The sequence below is a fragment of the Erinaceus europaeus genome, chromosome 9 (genome assembly GCF_950295315.1).
Source record: "Erinaceus europaeus chromosome 9, mEriEur2.1, whole genome shotgun sequence".
Lineage (NCBI taxonomy): Eukaryota > Metazoa > Chordata > Mammalia > Eulipotyphla > Erinaceidae > Erinaceus > Erinaceus europaeus.
The window spans coordinates 21,177,986-21,196,227 of record NC_080170.1 but is presented as its reverse complement, the minus strand read 5'-3'; the positions used below and the strand labels follow the sequence as shown (position 1 = coordinate 21,196,227).

At 48.8% G+C, this 18,242-nt stretch overlaps 1 protein-coding gene across 2 annotated transcripts in view; it reads left to right on the top strand.

The window, feature by feature from the left end:
* The first annotated feature begins 967 nt into the window (after positions 1 to 967).
* SPSB4 (splA/ryanodine receptor domain and SOCS box containing 4) overlaps positions 968 to 18,242 on the top strand; it is a 68,728-nt gene continuing 51,453 nt past the window's right edge. Inside the window, exon 1 of one of the 2 annotated variants that reach the window (XM_007529940.3) lies at positions 968 to 1,477. The gene's annotated coding sequence lies outside the window, so the exon portion shown is untranslated. Of the gene's footprint in view, positions 1,478 to 15,225; positions 15,361 to 18,242 lie in introns of those variants that run through there. The other variant, XM_060197520.1, reaches the window with a different exon arrangement.

Sequence of the window (18,242 nt, the reverse complement as noted above, 5' to 3'; positions counted from 1 at the left end):
CACACTTTCGGTAGCACGCCATGGCCTCTGGACTGTGGGAGGCACTAACCCAGGTAGCTCTGTTTCCAGGAGTTAATTCCTATGGCCACCTCCTTTAGGAAGCATTCCTAGATTATCCTTTCCACTCTGGAAAAGGAGCCCTAGAGGTTCCATCAAAACATGTCTCTCACTGGACCGGGTTGACCGCCTCTCAGCTGAAACGACAACTCTGGGTTTAGACTCTTGCCTGCCTGATACCCAGAGGGCCCGGGGCCACTCACTCAGAGATCCTGGGATAGAACTGAAGGCAAAGCCTGAAGCAGAGAGGAGGGCACCGGGCGCCGCACCTAAGGACTTCCCCTAGGCCCAGCAGATGTTAGAAACCACCCTGGGTCCCCGGGCTCTGACCCCGCCTCCTGCCTTATCAGCTCGGGGGAGTCAGGAAGCGCCGGCAGCCCGCACCGCAGAGACCCGCAGGTCTGGCCCGGGAGCGGGCGGGGGCGCTGCGCGGAGCAGGTGCGGTAGGAACCTCACTTTGCACGAGGAGCCGGAGCCTTGGTCTCACACCCCCAAGCTTGGGCCTGTGTGTGTCTGTGCCTGGGGGGGGAGGGGGATGCGCTTCCCAGCGGCTTTCCGGGGCGGCTCCCTAGCACGCGTGCTGGGGAGAGAAACCCGAGCTGCTGGCGCCCATGGGTGTCTCCCGGAGCTTGGGGCGCATGAATGAACTGGAGAACCGCGCTTGAATGAGCGGGGCACGCGGGCGGGGCGAGCGCTCGGAGGGCGCATGGCGGCCCCACTCACTTCCCGCTCCCGCCAGCTGGTGGCCCCGGGAAGGTGGCGGCCCGCGCTGGGACTGTGGGGCCGGGATGCTGGGGGAAGGGGCGTGCCCGGCGGCCGCGCCTTCCGCGGCTATTGGATTAGTGGCCTTCGGGGATGAGCTCAGCCGGATCGGCTTTCAGCTGCAGCCTCCGGGCCGGCGGGGAAGGCGAGCGGGGAGCGGGCGGCGGCGGCTGCAGCTGCAGCATCCAGAGGCGGCCGCGGTGGCCGGAGCGCCCGGCGCACAAAGGCGCCTGTCCCGGGGGAGGGCGATGAGCGCCCGGCAGCCAGCGCTCCGGCCGCAGCTACGTGTGTTCGGGGCGCGGGGGGGGTGGACGCTGGACGGCCCAGGCGGGGCCGGTGAGCGCTGAGCTCCAGCATCGCCGCGCTCCGGGTCCTGCGCCCGCTTGGAGCGGCCAGGCGCGGGAAGAGGCGTCCAATCGTCCCCGCTCGCAGCCGATCCCCCGGCACCCCTGCGCCAACTTCCCCAAGACCGCGCCAACTCCGAGCGGCCCCGCTGGGCAGAGGCGGCGCTGCTCCTTCGCGCCCGGGGACGAGGAGGGGAGCCGGCACCCGCGGGGTGGCCCCTTTCCCCCGGAGTGGGCGGCGGCGGGAGACTCTTGGGAGCCCGGGACCTGCCGGCGCTGGCGAATCCCCAACAAGCTCCCGCCGATCTTTTATGGTGAGTGCTCCCAGGCGTGTGGCGAGAGGGGCGGGGGGGGGGGGCGGCAGGGAAAGACCTGGACGCGCGACCCCGGCCATGCTCCCGCCGAAGGTCCTGGTTGGCTTCTCTCCGCGGGTCTGGCTCTCTGAGCTGCGCGCTCGGAGGCCGGTGGAGCTCGCCCCTGGTGCATAGGTTCGGAGCTCGCTGCTGCTCTGCGTAATGGAGATCCCCTGAAGAAGCGCCCCCGGAGCCCCCCTTGCCTGGGTTTGGGTCCGAGACCGTCTTTCCTCGGCTAGGTGACCTTGGACACGGCGCCAAACCTGGCTTTCCTGGTCGGTGGAACCGGAGTGATGACGCCCCGGGCTTTTTAGGGCTGTTGGTGGGGCCGATGCGGTGGCGCTGGCCGCGTCTGTGGACCTAAGCCCGGGACGCAGGGAGAAGCATTGCTGCTCGCCGCCTAGCCCGAGTGTGCACCAACTTTCCCAGGCTGCGGCAGCTCTCTCTAGTGTAATTTGGATTCTAATTTCTGGGAGTGTGTGGGGTGGATATCTGTTAGAGTGGCGTGAGGGTGGGGGGTTCGGAGAGGTTGGCAGGCCAACGACAGCCACGCTCTGGCTGGTGGGGTGGTGACTCTGGGCGCCCGGGCGAGGGTCCAGCCTGGCCTAGATGGAGGCAAAGTTGCCTATGCTCGGAGACGCAGGGGTTCCCGGAGGGGGATATGGGGGCGCGAGGGGAGGGCAGGATCTCAGAAGGAGGGAGGAAGCCGGCCTGGAGAGCGACAAATGTGACCGCTCCTGGAGCGCAGAAGGAGCCTCTGGCTGGGAGCCAGACCTCAAGACGGATCTCGGCTGGAGTAGCTGGGAGGCCGGCGGGGGGCGGAGGGTGGAGGTGGGGGGACAGAGTGAGGGCTGGTGTGGGGCTGGAGGGAAAGGTGGCGTGACACTGCCTCCGCCTGCGTGGAGATGCTCAGCTCTCAGCTCCAGAGTCAGGCTTGAGTTCGAATTCTGTTTTTATATTCAGCGGGTGGGGTGACCTTGGCAAGTACTCTTGTTGCTCCTCCCTCCCAGGGGAGGTTGGGAGGGGGGGCTGAAGTTAGGCGAGCTGTCCTAGGAATCTGAGTCCCCGCTCCCATTCAAATTACTCACTTTCTGCCCTCTGCAGGAAGACAGGGACAGTTATGCCTAAGACTAGGAAGACAGGGACAGTTATGCCTAACATATTAAGAATTCAGGGTCCATTTGCTCCCCACTCTGCTTGTGGGGGAGATCAGGGCTCTACTCTCATCATCTGTCTCTGTCCCTCTAATCAAATATTGCAACATCTGTCACTTGGGCTGACCCAGTCCCTCCCAGTAATTCCTTGGTTAAGCACTGCTGAATTTGTAGAAAGTCAGCATGTCAAAAACATGGTATAAACGTACTTTGCAAAGGCATGGAAACATTCTTTATTCCCCAGAGACTCAGTCCTTCTAAGTAATGCCTTTTAGACAAGTTGCTTTATTTTATTTCTTTTACTTTTAATATTTATTTTTTTATTTCCTTTTGTTGCCCATGTTGTTTTATTGTTGTAATATTGTTGTTGTTATTGATGTCTTCATTGTTGGATAGGATAGAGAGAAATGAAGAGAGATGGGCAAGACAAAGAGGGGGAGAGAAAGATAGACACCAGCAGACCTGCTTCACTGCCTGTGAAGTGACTCCCCTGCAGGTGGGGAGCCGGGGGCTGGAACCGGGATCCTTGAGCTGGTCCTTGCGCTTTGCGCCACCTGCGCTTAACCCGCTGCACTAACCACCAGAATCCCTATTTTATTTACTTTCTAACTAGAGTGCTGCTCAGCTTTGGTTTTTGTTGGGTGCTAGAGACTGAACCCAGGACCTCAGAGCGTCAGGCATGAAATTCTTTTTGTACAACCATTAGGCTGTCTTCCTGGCCTCAAACAACTTGCTTTAAGTAACAAAAAGGAACCTTAGCTACATTGACCAGTAAAAAGAGAAATCCACCGTGTTGGCCAGTCCACTCAAATCTGCCATCCAGTTTGTTGTTTCTATTTTATTTCAGAGACTGCTATGTTCAATTACTTAAAAAAAAAAATCCACAGGGCAAAGAATTCACCATAAAGTCAGGAGGCATGTGACAAACTGGAAAAGAATCATGATGCCTATCACACAGGCTCATCTTTTTAATGGGATAAAACTTCCCCAAGCGGGGGGGGGGGGGGGGGGGGGAGAGGGATAGTGCAGTTGTTAACACACGTGGCACAAAGCACAAGAACCAGCTAAGGATCCCAGTCCGAGCCCCTAGCTCCTCACGTGCAGAAGGGTCGCTTCGCAAGTGGTGAAACAGGTCTGCAGATATCTTTCCTCCTCTCTGTCTTCCCCTCCTCTCTTGATTTCTCTCTGTCCTGTCCAACAACAACAGCTATAACAACCACAGCAAGGGCAACAAAAAATGTGAAAAATAGACTCCAAGAGCAGTGGATTCTCAAGGAGCCCCAGTGATAACCCTGGAGGCAAAAAAAAAAAAAAAAAAAAAAAAAAAAAAAAAAATCCCCAAGCCAGCCAGCAAAAGCTCAAAGTGGACAAAGACCATGAACTGTTCCTACACAAAAAACAAAATTGACACTGCCTCAGCCAGTAAGAAAAATGTGGGGCCCAGAGATTATCACAATGTTTATGCAAGACTCTTATGTTTGAGGCTCCAAGGAACCAGGTTCAACCACTGGCACCATCATAAACCAGAGCTGAGCAATGCACTGATTAAAAAAAAAATTAAATATATAGAAAGAAGAAAAACTCAGGCTAAAACTACAATAAGACAATCTTTCACATATCAAATTTTGCAGTGATAGCCATTTGTCAGAGCCATCAGTTAAAAAACAAACAAAAAAAAAAGGTCAATTTCCCTACCTAGTAGAACCTTTCAAGGCTACCAGGGGTGAAACCCAGGCCCTAAATGGTTACCCACCCCTTTCTCACTCTTCTTACCCCCTCTCTTGCCCCTCCCCCCACCCCTGACCTTTTGGGTTCTGCTCCAACACTCCAAGGACACTCTCATTGGCTATTCTCGCTGACTTCTTTAATAGACTTGTCTGTCCTTGGGGGCTGGTGGTGAAACCTCAATCTTCTCCCTGGAGGCCAGCACAGCCTTTCTCTCCCCTTTGGGAAAACATCTAGTACAACTCCATTCAGGGGCTGTTGCATTTCCCAAAGCTTCCTGGCCTGTTGTCACACAGCTGTGCTCCTGAAAGGTACCTTCTCTGTTGGTATAGAAAGAAACACAGGATCTTGGCAGCGTCCCCAACACCCCCCACCCCAGCTTGATGTGGAGAAGGGGAGTGGGGTGGAAGAGAGGCACTTGGAACAATGTTATTAAAGGTCACTGTTTCATGGCCACTTAAAAAAAAAAAAGGCAGAGTGACCTGGGAGATGGCACAGTTTAAGGATGAGGTCCTGAGTTTGGTCCCCAGAATGGCGTGTGTCAGAGTGAATCTCAGGGTCTCTCTCATTAATAAATTATTTAATCTTTGCTTTTTTAAAAAATAAATCTTTGGCTGAAAACACCAGTGCTTAAAAAGCAAATGCAGGGAGTCAGGCGGTAGCGTAGTGGGTTAAGCAAACGTGGCACTAAGAGCAAGGACCGGCATAAGTATCCCAGTTCGAGCCCCGGCTCCCCACCTGCAGAGGAGTCGATTGACAGGCAGTGAAGCAGGTCTGCAGGTGTCTATCTTTCTCTTCCCTTCTCTGTCTTCTCCTCTCTCCATTTCTCTCTGTCCAATCTAACAACAACAATAACTACAACAACAATAAAAAAACAAAGGCAACAAAAGGGAAAATATTAAAAAATGTTTTAAAAAAGTAAATGCAACTTTTTTTAAAGATATACTTCTTAGTAAAAGAGAGGGTATGTGCAGTGCTGAGGGTTCTCACTTAGGGCCTTAAGTGCCTGAGTCTGTGCCCTAACCACTCTGCTACCTCCCAGGCTGTGACAGCTATCTTTTTTTTTTAAAGTTCTCAGGCACAAAATTTCATATAGAATTAGATAGAGATAGAGAATTGAGAGGGATAGGGGAGATAGAGATAGAGAGAGATGCCTGCAGATCTGCTTCACCACTTGTGAAACTTTTCCCCCTGTAGGATGGGGCATGGGGGTTCAAACCTTTAGCATGGTAAAGTGTGTGCTTAACCAGGTGCACCACCGCCAGGCCCCAGTACATTTAAAAAATTTTTTTAATATTCATTTATTTTCTCTTTTGTTGTCCTTGTTTTATTTATTGTTGTTATAGATATTCTTTTTGTTGTTATTGATGTCGTCGTTGTTGGATATGACAGAGAGAAATGGAGAGAGGAGAGGAAGACAGAGGGGGGAGAGAAAGACACCTGCAGACCTGTTTCACCGCTTGTGAAGTGACCCCGCAGCAGGTGGGGAGCCAGGGACTCGAAATAGGATCCTTACTCGGGTCCTTGCGCCACGTGCATTTAACCCGCTGGCCAACTCCCGCCCCAGTACATTCTTAAGAAAATGTGGTAGGGACCAGGTGGTGGCGCACCTAGTTGAGCACTTACAATGTGCAAAGACCTGGGTTTGAGTCCCTGGTCCCCACCTGCAGTGGGAAAGCTTTGCGAGTGGTGAAGCAGTGTTGTAGGTGTCTGTCTCCCTATCACCTCCTTCCCTCTTGATTTCTGGCTGTCTCTATCTAATAAGCAAGTAAAGATAATAAAAAAAAATTTTTTTTTTAAGAAAGAAAAAGAAAATATGATCTCTACAGTTAACTGACTGATCTGCTGTGATTTGGCTCAAGAACTGAGACCTGGGAGTCGGACCGTAGCGCAGCGGGTTAAGCGCACCTGACGCCAAGCGCAAGGACCAGCTTAAGGATCCCGGTTCAAGCCCTTGGCTCCCCAGGTGGGGAGCTGCTTCACAGGCAGTGAAGCAGGTCTGCAGGTGTCTTAACTTTCTCTCCCTCTCTCTGTCTTCCCCTCCTCTCTCCATTTCTCTCTGTCCTATCTAACAATGGTGACATCAATAACAACAACAATAATAACTACAACAATAAAAACAACAAGGGCAACAAAAGGGAAAATAAATAATTAAAAAAAAAACAAAAAACTGAGACCTGCACTGAGGTTGTAGGGAAAGCAGTGTTGTGTTCTGAACCCCCTGAGGAGGAAGATGGGAACCAAGTCAGGTATCAGAAAACCTAAAGACATTCAGGAGAACATTTTGGGGCCGTGTGGACTCTGTTCTTTGCTGTTGCATATTTTTGCTCTCTGTATTGAATCTAAACCCCCGCCCCCAACATGCATGTTTTAGTTAGGAAACAAGTGTCCACTGCTATAAATGTCCACCCTAGAGGAGACATGAGTGGCTATTCCTTCTGCAGTATGGAGGAAGCATGGCCCTGGAACCCCGACCCCCAAAGGACAGGGCCATGCCAGGTTAACTTGGTGGCCTGACCCAAAAGGTTCAGTGATTCATACATACCCTGGTTCCCACTTGTCTTTTGCCTTTAGTACAAACAATAGCTTAAGACCTACTCAAGGGCCAGCCTGCTTATCCCAGCCCCCCTACCCCCCTACCACACCCCTCACCACTCCTATTACAGCCTCTGTGGCTCCTGTCCTTTGTTCCAGAGTGAAACAACCCCCCCCCCCCAACCCACACCCTCTCAGACCATTCAATGAAAAGGTGTAGTATCTTCTACAAAACAAGGGCATGGGGGCTTGGTCCTTCAAGTCACCTCCCCCACATTTCCTGTCCCATGGAAGCTTTTAATTATTATTAATATTATTGCCACCAGGACTATCACTGGGACTCAGTCTCTACCATTCCTATTAGGGTAGAGACAGGAATAGAGACAAAAGGGTTGAGAGTCCAGCTTTTTATCCACTGTGCCATCTCCTGAACCATTATTTATTTTACCAGAGCACTGCTCAGTCTGGTTTATAGTTGTGCAAAAGATTGAACCAGCAGCTCTGGGACCTGCTGCCTGACAAGCTTGTTGCATAACCACTGTGTCATCGCCCTGCCTTGCATGGAGACTCTTTAGATGCCCCTGGCTGTAGGTGGATAGGAGATCTGTGCTCATCGAAGGTGAAATTGCTGTTGGCTCTCTCCTCATGATGCTCTTCCCACCAAGGGAGGTGAGCAATCCCAGGATGGGTCTCTGAATCACCTCCAAGTTCTCCCTAAAGATATTAACTCCTCTGGTGCTGTTTCACTCTTGCTGTACACGTATTGTGCAAAACAGAGACACAAAAGGTTGATCTGCCTCCTGGGCATTTGAAGACTCTCCAGCTGACTTCCTGATGAGCCAGCCTGGCTTTCTGTGGCACTGGGCAGTGGGCCTTCTGTTGGGCTCAGTGTGACTGTTCTGAGGGGGCTTTACTAGGAAGACCTTGGACCCTAGGGAAGGGGTATGGCTTCCCTCTGAGAAGCCCCCTGGGAGCTGTGCAGGTAGTCAGGTAGGCAACTTGGTCCCACTTACCCCATGGCAGTGTGGAAGGTGAGGTGAGGGTGCAGACTAGAGCCAGGAAGCCCCGCTGTGAGACTATCACAGTACCCCAGGTGAGAGGAAGCTGGAGGCACTAGAGGAAGGGTAGTGGGAGTTCCTGGAAACTGGGGAATCTAGAGGACTCTGGTGTTGGGGGGAGGGAAGAGGCCAAGTTCAGCCTTAGCATGTGGATTCTAGGGGCGGCTGGGGAGTTCCCAGAGGTCTGCCCAGTAGGGTTACCTTGGGATGGGAAGGGACCTGGTTACTTCCAAGGATCATGTAAAGGATTATCTGAATGGGCTCTGTGAGCTACTGGGAAGGCAGGTCTGGTGCTGTGGTCACCAGGCAAGGTGTACACAGGTTCCAGAGAGTCTGTGGGAGGCCAGGAATGCCAGTCATAAGAGTGAGAGAGGAGAGAGAGAGAAACTGTAAGTGTGAATTTGGAGGGACTCCATTTACAGAGCAGCACAGAGGGATACCAAGGCCAGGAGGCGGCAGGAAGTTTTCCTGAGCCCAGTACCTCTACACCAGCTCCAAGATCTCCCACCTGACTGTCACTGCTGGCACAGGTCACATATGGTGGCCCTCCAGCCTTTTCCTGCTACACTGCCTCTTAGACCTCAAAGAGGTGGGTTTATTTCTTTCTCCTTCCCATTCTTCATTCTTTTCCTCCTCCCTTTTTTTGGCACTAGCCACTAATTTCTGGTCATCACTGTCTCCCTATTCATCCCCTCTTCCTTTTTACTCGCCTTGACACATACGAACACAAACAAGCGCACATCCCTCAAAAATGCTCTCTGAGACCCAGAGACTTAACCAGGGACCTTCAGCAGTGCTCCTTGGTCCTCAGCCTATCCCCAGGCAGGACCCATTTGTCATGAACATGTAACCCTAGTAACTATAGTAACCATAGTGCACTTGCATAGTGTGATAAAGACAGAGACATCTGTATACATAGGATAAGACGTCAACCCGAACCTGATTGGCCAATGGAGACATAACTTTGAAGCCAGTGGCAAGCTAAGTATAAGCAGAGGCTCAGAAACCAGCTAGATGAAGCACTTTCCCCGTTACTGCCGGTACTGCTAAAGACTTAAGCACACGTGGCTTGGCTAAGTAACTGCTTCCCCAGCTTCCAAGGACCCTCACTCATCTAGTCATGCCAATGGATGAAGGACCGCCAGTCCAGCAACACAGTGGATGGTGACCAAGTCATAATCCTTACCTGCAAACAGCTGTTAAGTAAGGAGAGGTATCAGGTTGACTGTGTGTTGTATGAATTGTGTGACCCTTCTATGGCATTTAAAAATAAGTAAAAAGGATTCATGCATAAGGCAGGGCTACTGAGCAGCAGCAGCTGTGTTTCTCTCCTCTCCTCTCCTCTCCTCTCCTCTCCTTCTTTTCCTCTCCTCTCCTCTCCTCTCCTTTCCTGGGTCAACTAGGAATACCACCTGAGACTGCAAGAAGACAGGACTAGAATGACTTAAGGAACCCACCAAATCACGGGTGAGTGCAAATATGTGTGGTTCATGGACAGAGAGGAGCCTAGGGAGAGATTAAGTGGTTGATAACAGTCTGGCAGTTTACCAATTGAGACACCACCTCCAGTCTGTTTCACCAACAAGGGGATGGCTGAAGGGAGGAGAGGACTCCCCTAAGACTCACCAAATGCAACTGTGAGTCTCTATTGCTACTGCCCTCAGAAGCTGCAGCACTGGAGGGGAGGTCCTGTGCTGACCCAGGGGACAGAGAACTAACAAGGAAACTCATGAGAAGATCTATACCTCGTAGTCTTGCCATGGTGCTCAGAAAGTCTCTTGGCATAAACACTGGATTATCTCTGCCCCACCCTGCTTTATCTCTTGGTCAAGAAGCAGTGATTAAGCTAAGCACTCACAGCCTCTGTGGCTCCTGTCCTTTGTTCCAGAGTGAAACAACCCTCCCCCCCCAACCCGCACCCTCTCAGACCATTCAATGAAAAGGTGTAGTCTTCTACAAAACAAGGGCATGGGGGCTTGGTTTAAAAGCCTTCAGGCTCCCATAACCTACAGGGAAGAAAAAGAACCAAAGAGGCTTTTGAGTTCCAACTCAGAGATTAAAATAATATTGAAACAACTGTCAATTTCCACGACTATGAACCCCTTAATTACCTTACTTAGACACAAGTCAATCCAGTCAACAGTGATCAGTAATTTGAAAAGTACTGAGAGAGGGACCTCATAACATACTACATAGAACAGTTAAACCAACAAAAAGAAATATTGGAGAAACAAACCAGGACAAGAGTCCAGCTAAAAGCCCCCCAAAGGTTGAAGCACTAAATAATGAGGTCAACATCCAAACACTAGTTAAGGAAATAATCATAGGAGTGAGTAAAGAGTTTGAAAGTATTGTCATCAGAAATGCAGAAACAACCAATGAAACTCTGGAAGAAAACACTAATTATCTGAAGGTTATTAGAGAGCTGAAATCTGAAATAGCTGAGCTAAGAACACAACTAACTGAACAAGCTAAAACAGTATCAGAATTAGCAAGATTGACGATGAATTAGAGACAACTAAAAAAGAAGTCAGAGATCTCAAAAAAGAGATACTGAAAACAACAGAGACCTATGGGATGACTTCAAAAGAAATAATATACGCATTATTGGCTTACAAGAAGAAGAAAGAGAGGGAGGGGAAGAAAGCATTTTTCAGGACATAATAGCTGAAAACTTCTTTAGTCTAGACAACATCAAAGACATAAACGTTTAAGAAGCCCAGAAGGTCCCAAACAGAGTTAACTCAGACTTAAAGACACCAAGACACATCCTATTTAGAATGAACAGGAATAAGGATAAAGAAAGGATCCTGAAGGCTGCAAGAGAAAAAAAAGAGTCACCTACAGAGGAAAACCCGTAAAATTAGCAGCAGACTTCTCTACACAAACACTACAGGCCAGAAGAGAATGGCAAGATATCTATCGAGTGCTCAATGAGAAAGGCTTTCAACCAAGAATACTGTATCCTGCTAGACTGTCATTCAGACTAAATGGAGGCATCAAAACCTTCTCAGACAAGGAACAGTTGAAAGAATCGACTATTATCAAGCCTGCCCTGAAAGAAGTTCTGAAAGGTCTTCTATAAACAGTCAGACCACCATAAATAGGTCATATATCAGAACACTCTAAAACTCTACAAGAATGGTGTTAAAATATCTTCAATCTTTGATATCAACAAATGTCAATGGACTGAATTCACCTATTAATAGGCACAGAGTAGGAAGATGAATCAGAAAATACAACCTAACAATATGCTGTCTACAGGAAACCCACCTAAATCAACAAGACAAACACAGACTCAAAGTGAAAGGATGGAAAACTATCATACAAGCCAATGGCCCACAAAAAAGGGCAGGAACAGCTATTCTCTTATCTGACATGATATACTTTAAAATCAGTAAAATTAAAAAAGATAGGGATAGACACTACTTAATGCTCAGAGGATCAATCAATCAAGAGGACTTAACAGGAGCCGGACGATGGCAGTGCCCCTGGATAAGCACACGCATGACAAGGGTGCGAGGACCTGGGTTTGAGCCCCCGGTCCCCAACTGAAGGGGGAGAAGCTTCACAAGCAGTGAAACAGACTGCAGGTGCCTCTCTCTTTCTCTCTCTTATTCTGTCTCTATCTCCTCCTCTCTCAACTTCTCTGTCTGTCCCATAATAAATGAATATATACATAAAAAAGAGGACTTAACAATTGTTAACATCTATGCACCCAATGAGAAGCCATCTAAATACATCAAACATCAACTGAAAGAGCTACAGCAATATATTAACAGCAACACAGTCATAGTAGGGGACTACTATGGGGATGGCAACAACATTTTTTAGGAGGACTACTAGGGATCCCAACAACATTTTTTAGGAGAATAACAAATGCTACAAATTTTTATCGGGAACCAGAAAAGACCTAGAATTGCGAAAACAATCTTGAGAAGAAAGAACAGAACTGGAGGCATCACACTCCCAGATCTCAAATTGTATTATAGGGCCATTGTCATCAAAACTGCTTGGTACTGGAACATGAATAGACACACTGACCAGTGGAATAGAACTGAGAGCCCAGAAATAAACCCCCACACCTGTGGACATCTAATCTTTGACTAAGGTGCCCAGACTATTAAAAATGGGGAAAGCAGAGTCTCTTCAACAAATGGTATTGGAATAAATGGGTTGAAGCAGGCATAAGAATGAAACTGAACCACTATATTTCACCAAATTCAAAAGTAAATTCCATGTGGATCAAAGACTTGGATGTTAGACCAGAAACTATCAGATATTCAGAGGAAAGTATTGGCAGAACTCTTTTCTGTATAAATTTTAAAGACATTTTCAATGAAACGAATCCAATTACAAAGAAGACTAAGGCAAGCATAAACCTATGGGACTACATCACATTAAAAAGCTTCTGCACGGCAAAAGAAACCACTACCTAAACCAAGATACCCCTCACAGACTGGGAGAAAATCTTTATATGCCATACATTAGACAAAAGCTAATAACTACAATAAATAAAGATCTTGCCAAACTCAGTAACAAGGAAACAAATAACCCCATCCAAAAATGAGGGGAGGACATGGACAGAATATTCACCACAAAAGAGATCCAAAAGGCCGAGAAACACATGAAAAAATGCTCCAAGTCTTTGATTGTCAGAGAAATGCAAATCAAATCAACGATGAGATATCACTTCACTCCTGTGAGATTGTCATACATCAGCAAATGTTGGAGAGGTTGTGGGGTCAAAGGAACTCTCCTGCACTGCTGATGGGAATGTCAATTGGTCCAGCCCCTGTGGAGAACAGTCTGGAGAACTCTCAGAAGGCTAGAAATGGACCTACCCTATGATCCTATAATTCCCCTCCTGGGGATATATCCTAAGGAACCCAACACACCCATCCAAAGAGATCTGTGTACACATATGTTCTTAGCAGCGCAATTTATAATAGCCAAAACCTGGAAGCAACCCAGTTTTTCAACAACAGATGAGTGGCTGAGCAAGTTGTGATATATCTACACAATGGAATACATCTCATCACAGACCCTTGCAAGCGTCAACCCGGCTTTGACCTAGCACGTTATGATCGGGCCCTCCTCAATCGCTATCGAACAGGCCATGGCCGGTGCGCCGCTATGTTCCATCGCTGGGGAGCCAGAGACGATCCGAACTGCCCCTGCGGCTCCAGACAGACTATGACCCACATAGTCAACGACTGCCACCTCTCCAGATTCAAAGGAGGTCTCGAAACTTGACATCAGGCTCAACCTGACGCTGTTGACTGGCTACGGAAGAAGGGCAAACGCTAGAAGAAGAAACAATGGAATACTATTCAGTTGTAAAAAATGGTGACTTCACCATTTTCAGCCAATCTTGGATGGACCTTGAGACATTCATGTTAAGTGAAATAAGTCAGAAACAGAAGGATGTGTGTGGGATGATCTCACTCTCGGGTAGAAGTTGAAAAACAAGATCAGAAGAGAAAACACAAGTAGAACCTGAACTGGAATTGGCATGTTGCACCAAAGTAAAAGACTCTTGGGTGGTGGGGGGAGGGGGGCGAATACAGGTTCCAAAAGGATGACAGAGGACCTAGTGGGGCTTGTATTGTTATATGGAAAACTGAGAAATGTTATGCATGTACAGAGTATTGTATTTACTGTGGAATGTAAAACATTAATTCCCCAATGAAGAAATTAAAAAAAAAAAAAAGATTCATGCCTGTTGTAAGTGGCTATATTAAAGTCATCCAATAGTCCTCATTGTTATGCAGGCTGGAGAGCCAGGGCCCCATAAAAAAATTAATTAAGTAAGTAAGTAAGTAAGTAAAAACAAATATTCCTTAACCCTGACATGCTCTCAGAGTGAGTCCTTGCTCTAATTCCTTGCTTGGGACAGTATGCTTGTCTTGCAGGTATCCCATGAACTTTGCCAGCCTGACCGCAGGTGGGGACAGTGGAGATCAGGAAATGAACCAGGAGGGGCTGAACAGTTACTGAACTGATTGTACTGGGGGGGGTGGGGGTGGTGGTGGTTGCATTTTCTCCTGATTTCCCAAGGGGTCTCCCATTCTGTGGCAGCCACCCCAGTCCCCAAGAGGGGGAAGGGAGGGGCAGAGGGAAGCTCTGCTCCAGCCCAAGCCATGTGGGCCCTGCTCCTGGAAGCCAGCTGTCCTGTATAACAGCTGGATGTGCCTGAGACACCCTGGGGCCCAGGGCATCTGCTGCTGTGGAGACAATCCTGCAGGGCTGTGAGGCCTCTCAGGCCTCTGATCTCTCTTTCAAATGACCTTGCAGAGCCTGCTGGCCTTGTCAGTGCCCAGAAAACCTGCCTTCAACCACTGTCCCCTGCCTTCTTCCCCTGGCTGCCTGCCAGCCAGCGCTGCTTCCGCCTTGCCTTGGGGGGTTCCTGGCTCAGTCACGAGTGGGAGGATTCCCATGGAAACCCCGGCAGAAGGAGACAGGGGAAAGCCTCATTGATCGAGCTGGGAGCAGGCGGGAGATGGCCCACCTGGAAGCTGGAAGCAGACAGATGGCTCTCTTTGTGCCTGGAAAGAAAGGGCTGGTCTGGAGGGGACAAACTAGCTGGGGGGTGCAGGGGAATCCAGCCTGGGGGTACTCTGCTCTATTGGCCATGGCAGGCTTCCTTCTGAGCAGCCAGCTTTGCATAGATCAGTCTGCATCTGGGCTAAAAAACTTTCAGGTTGCACCAAGAAAATAGCTTCCTTTTATCTCTGTAATGGGGGGGTGGGGGGGGGGGGCTTACGGTTTCCGGTACAGTTGGTGAGCCAGTGGGATGATCTGGTGCATGATGGTGGAAATCGACCAAAGTTGGAGTTGAGAGTGTTTTGCAGACACCTATCTGGGGAGATGAGAGATTGGACTAAAAATCTTTAATACGCCCCAGCACTGCACAACCATGAGCACTGAGGGGGGTGAAGATGATGCCTGAATTTGTTATTATTGTTTTGTTTTCATGAGCTTTATTTATTTATTAATAACACGGCATCACCCAGGTAGATGCAAGGCTTTCACACCAAGGCTCCAAGGGCCCACGGTTCAATCTTCAAGACCACCAACAAATCAGACCTAAGAAGTGAGTGTGCTCTGTTTTAAGAGAGAGGGAAAGAAGCAGAAGCCCAGCCTCAGGGACTCAGGTCCCCACCCCCTTCCCATGGCCCTCCCCTTTGTCACAGTGGGGAATAGCTGGGACCTATTGTTGGCTTTGTTCTAGTTGCTTAAAAGCCAGTCCTGAGCTGTGAAATTGCACAAGCATCACTCTGGCATATGTGATACCCAGGATCAAACTCCAGACCTCGGGCTTGTGAGTCCAATGCTTTTCCTGCTGCACTACCTCTTGGACCTCAAAGAGGTGGGTTTCTTTCTTTCTTCTTCCCATTCTTCTTTCTTCTCCTCCTTCCTTTAAAGAAAATTATTAGTAATTTAATATTGGTTTAGAAAATTACCAGGTAACAGGGTGTAGTTCCCACCACCAGAGTTCTGTGTCCCCATTCCCTCCATTGGAAACTGCATTGGTTCTTCCAAGATCACAGATTATGGGTTGACTAATTATCTGTCTATATTTTTGTTTGTATTTTTGCCCATTTCTTCCATGGTCCTACCTTCTCTTCCTTTCTAAGTCACACTCATACCTATTACTACTTCCAAATGTCTTTTTTTTTTTTTTTTCTCCTCTCTGGGTCCTGATGGGACTTGGTTTCAAAGACCTCTGGTCATCTTCCCCTAACATCTCTCCCCCTCTGGAAGTATGGACCCAAATTCTTTTTGTGGTGCAGAAGGTAGGAGCTCTGGCTTCTGTAATTGCTTCTCTGTGGACATGGGCGTTGTCTTAAACTTTTACTTCTTAGATAGAAACAAAGACATCAGGAGAGGAGGAAATGGGAGAGAAGAAAGACGCCTACAGCACGGCATCACCACTTGCAAAGCTTTCTCCTTGCAGGTGGGGATCAGGGACTTGAACTTGGGTCCTTGTGCGTTGTAACATCAGGTGTGCCATGGCTGGCCCTCCCACCCTCCTCCTTTTTCCTTTTTTTAAAATTTACTTATTTAAGCTTTTTTTTTTTCAATAGACGAGTGCTTTGCCCCTGGGCTGTTTCTCCCTCTCTAAGCTTTTTTTTTGGGGGGTTCACAACTTGACAATAACCAATACATGCACATAAGTAAATTATATATACATTTATATATATATATATATATATATATATATTTGACCTTTAGTGATATCACTGGTATTCCGCCTGCAGTACAAATCCACTGCTTCTGGTGGCCATTTCTTCCATTTTATTGGGTAAGACAGAGAGAAACTGAGAGGGGCAGGGAGATAGAGGAAGAGGGGGTTAGACGCCTGTAGACCTACTTCACTGCTTCTCAAGTGACCCTCCTACAGGTGAGGAGCAAGGGGGACTCAAACTGGGATCCTTGTGCTGAGTACTATGTGCTCTTAACCTGGCATGCCACCACCCAGTACCCAAGTACATAATATTTTTACCAAGAAAAAGTCTTTACGCAAGTAAAAAAAAAATGTTTGTACTATTTCAAGTGTAGCTTTTAAAAAATCACTGCTAAGATACAGTTAATGCTGAAGACTATTGTGGATAGTATCAGTATGTCTCCTTTTTGTTTTCCTTCTCCTCTTTCTCCTCCGTTTTCAGTGCTGGGGTCTTATGCAGGTGCAATTCCATGTTTTCCAAGCTGGTTTGTTTATTGCAGACAGCGAGGAAGAGACACCGTAGTAGGATACCACCATCCATGGAGCTTCCCCTAGTGCTATGGTGCTCTCCCATGTGCTGGTGGGACTCAAACCCAGGTCCTCTTGCATGGTAAGGTGCGTTAATAATAGCTCTATTGGATGAGCTATTTCCTGGAGGAAGATTAGCCAGGGAAAGAAACTTGGATCACTGCTGATGAAGGGAAGGAAGACAATCACCCTTTTTGCCCCCTGGCCTGGCTACTCTGGCTGGCTCTGGTCCTGGGAGAGGCAGCCCTCCAGGCTGGGCCTCTGGAATCTTGGGGAGTGGTCCCCTAAAGACTTAGTGTCACATTTATTGTGACATCCATACCTTGAGTCTTCATGATTCCCTGCGGGATAGTTTCTTCTGTTCTGTTTTCTTGCTGGGCTGTCACTAAAACTCTGAGGTACTTCATCATCACCATCCAAGAGTGGCCCACGACTTGAACTTTGTCTTGAGGGGAATGGGAAGGAAGGCTCAGAGGCATGATGGGTTGGAAGCTCGTTCTACTGTGATGTCCTAGGAAGTCAGGTGCTATCCAGTATCCTGCCCACCGGACCTAGGGCCACCTGCTGTGGAGCAGACAGAAGAGAAAAGATGGCCAGCTTTCTCTGGCTGAGAGAGAAGGCTTGGGGCCAGATTTCCGGAAAGTGTTTGTTGAGTGACTGAACAAGGGCCAAAAAGCAGGAGGATGTACAGCTGTGTCCAACACATTCATTGTAGCCCAGGGTCGGCTGTCACAGGCATTGACAGTTGTCAGTGACAGAACCAGACTCGAGGCCTCATCTCCTGACTCCAGCCCTGGCCCTTTCCCAGTCACAGGGCCACACCACTCATTCTCCAGTAGGCCTTTTCAGATAGAAAGAGAGAAGCAGAGACCAAGGGAGAAAAGGAAAAACATCACAGCACTCATGCTTCCCCCAGTGCAGTGGGGGCTGGACTTGAACCTGGGTCTCATGCATGGCAAAGCTGCCACCTTCCCACATGAGGTATCTCGTCAGTCCCCTGCCACATCGTATAGAAGGGGTCAAAAGACAGCAGCTCTGTCTTCAGAGCACTGCACTTGCTTGGGTCCCATTATGGGGGAAGTCAAAGCACAGGTTCTCAGAGCAATGCCCAGAGACTGGAAGCAACAGATCAGCAAGATGTGAAAGTCCCAACTAGAAGTTTGAGGCTGGCCCCCTAAGGACTTGGTATATCAGGTTGGGCTTCCTGGAAGTGTTGGGACTGAGGATGACTGGGGAGGTGAGGAAGGTTGATCAGGCCCCTCCTCTTCTTCCCTGACCACTCAGACAAAGGCATGAAGACTGACCTTTTTAAAAATTTCATTTATTTATAAAATAAAAATGAGAAAATATTGACAAAAACATAGATAAGAGGGGTGAAAATCCACACATTTCCCACCACCAGAGTTCCATATTCCATCCCCTCCATTGGAAGCTTTCCTATCCTTTATCTCTCTGGGAGCATGGACACAGGGTCATTACAGGCTGCAGAAGGTGGG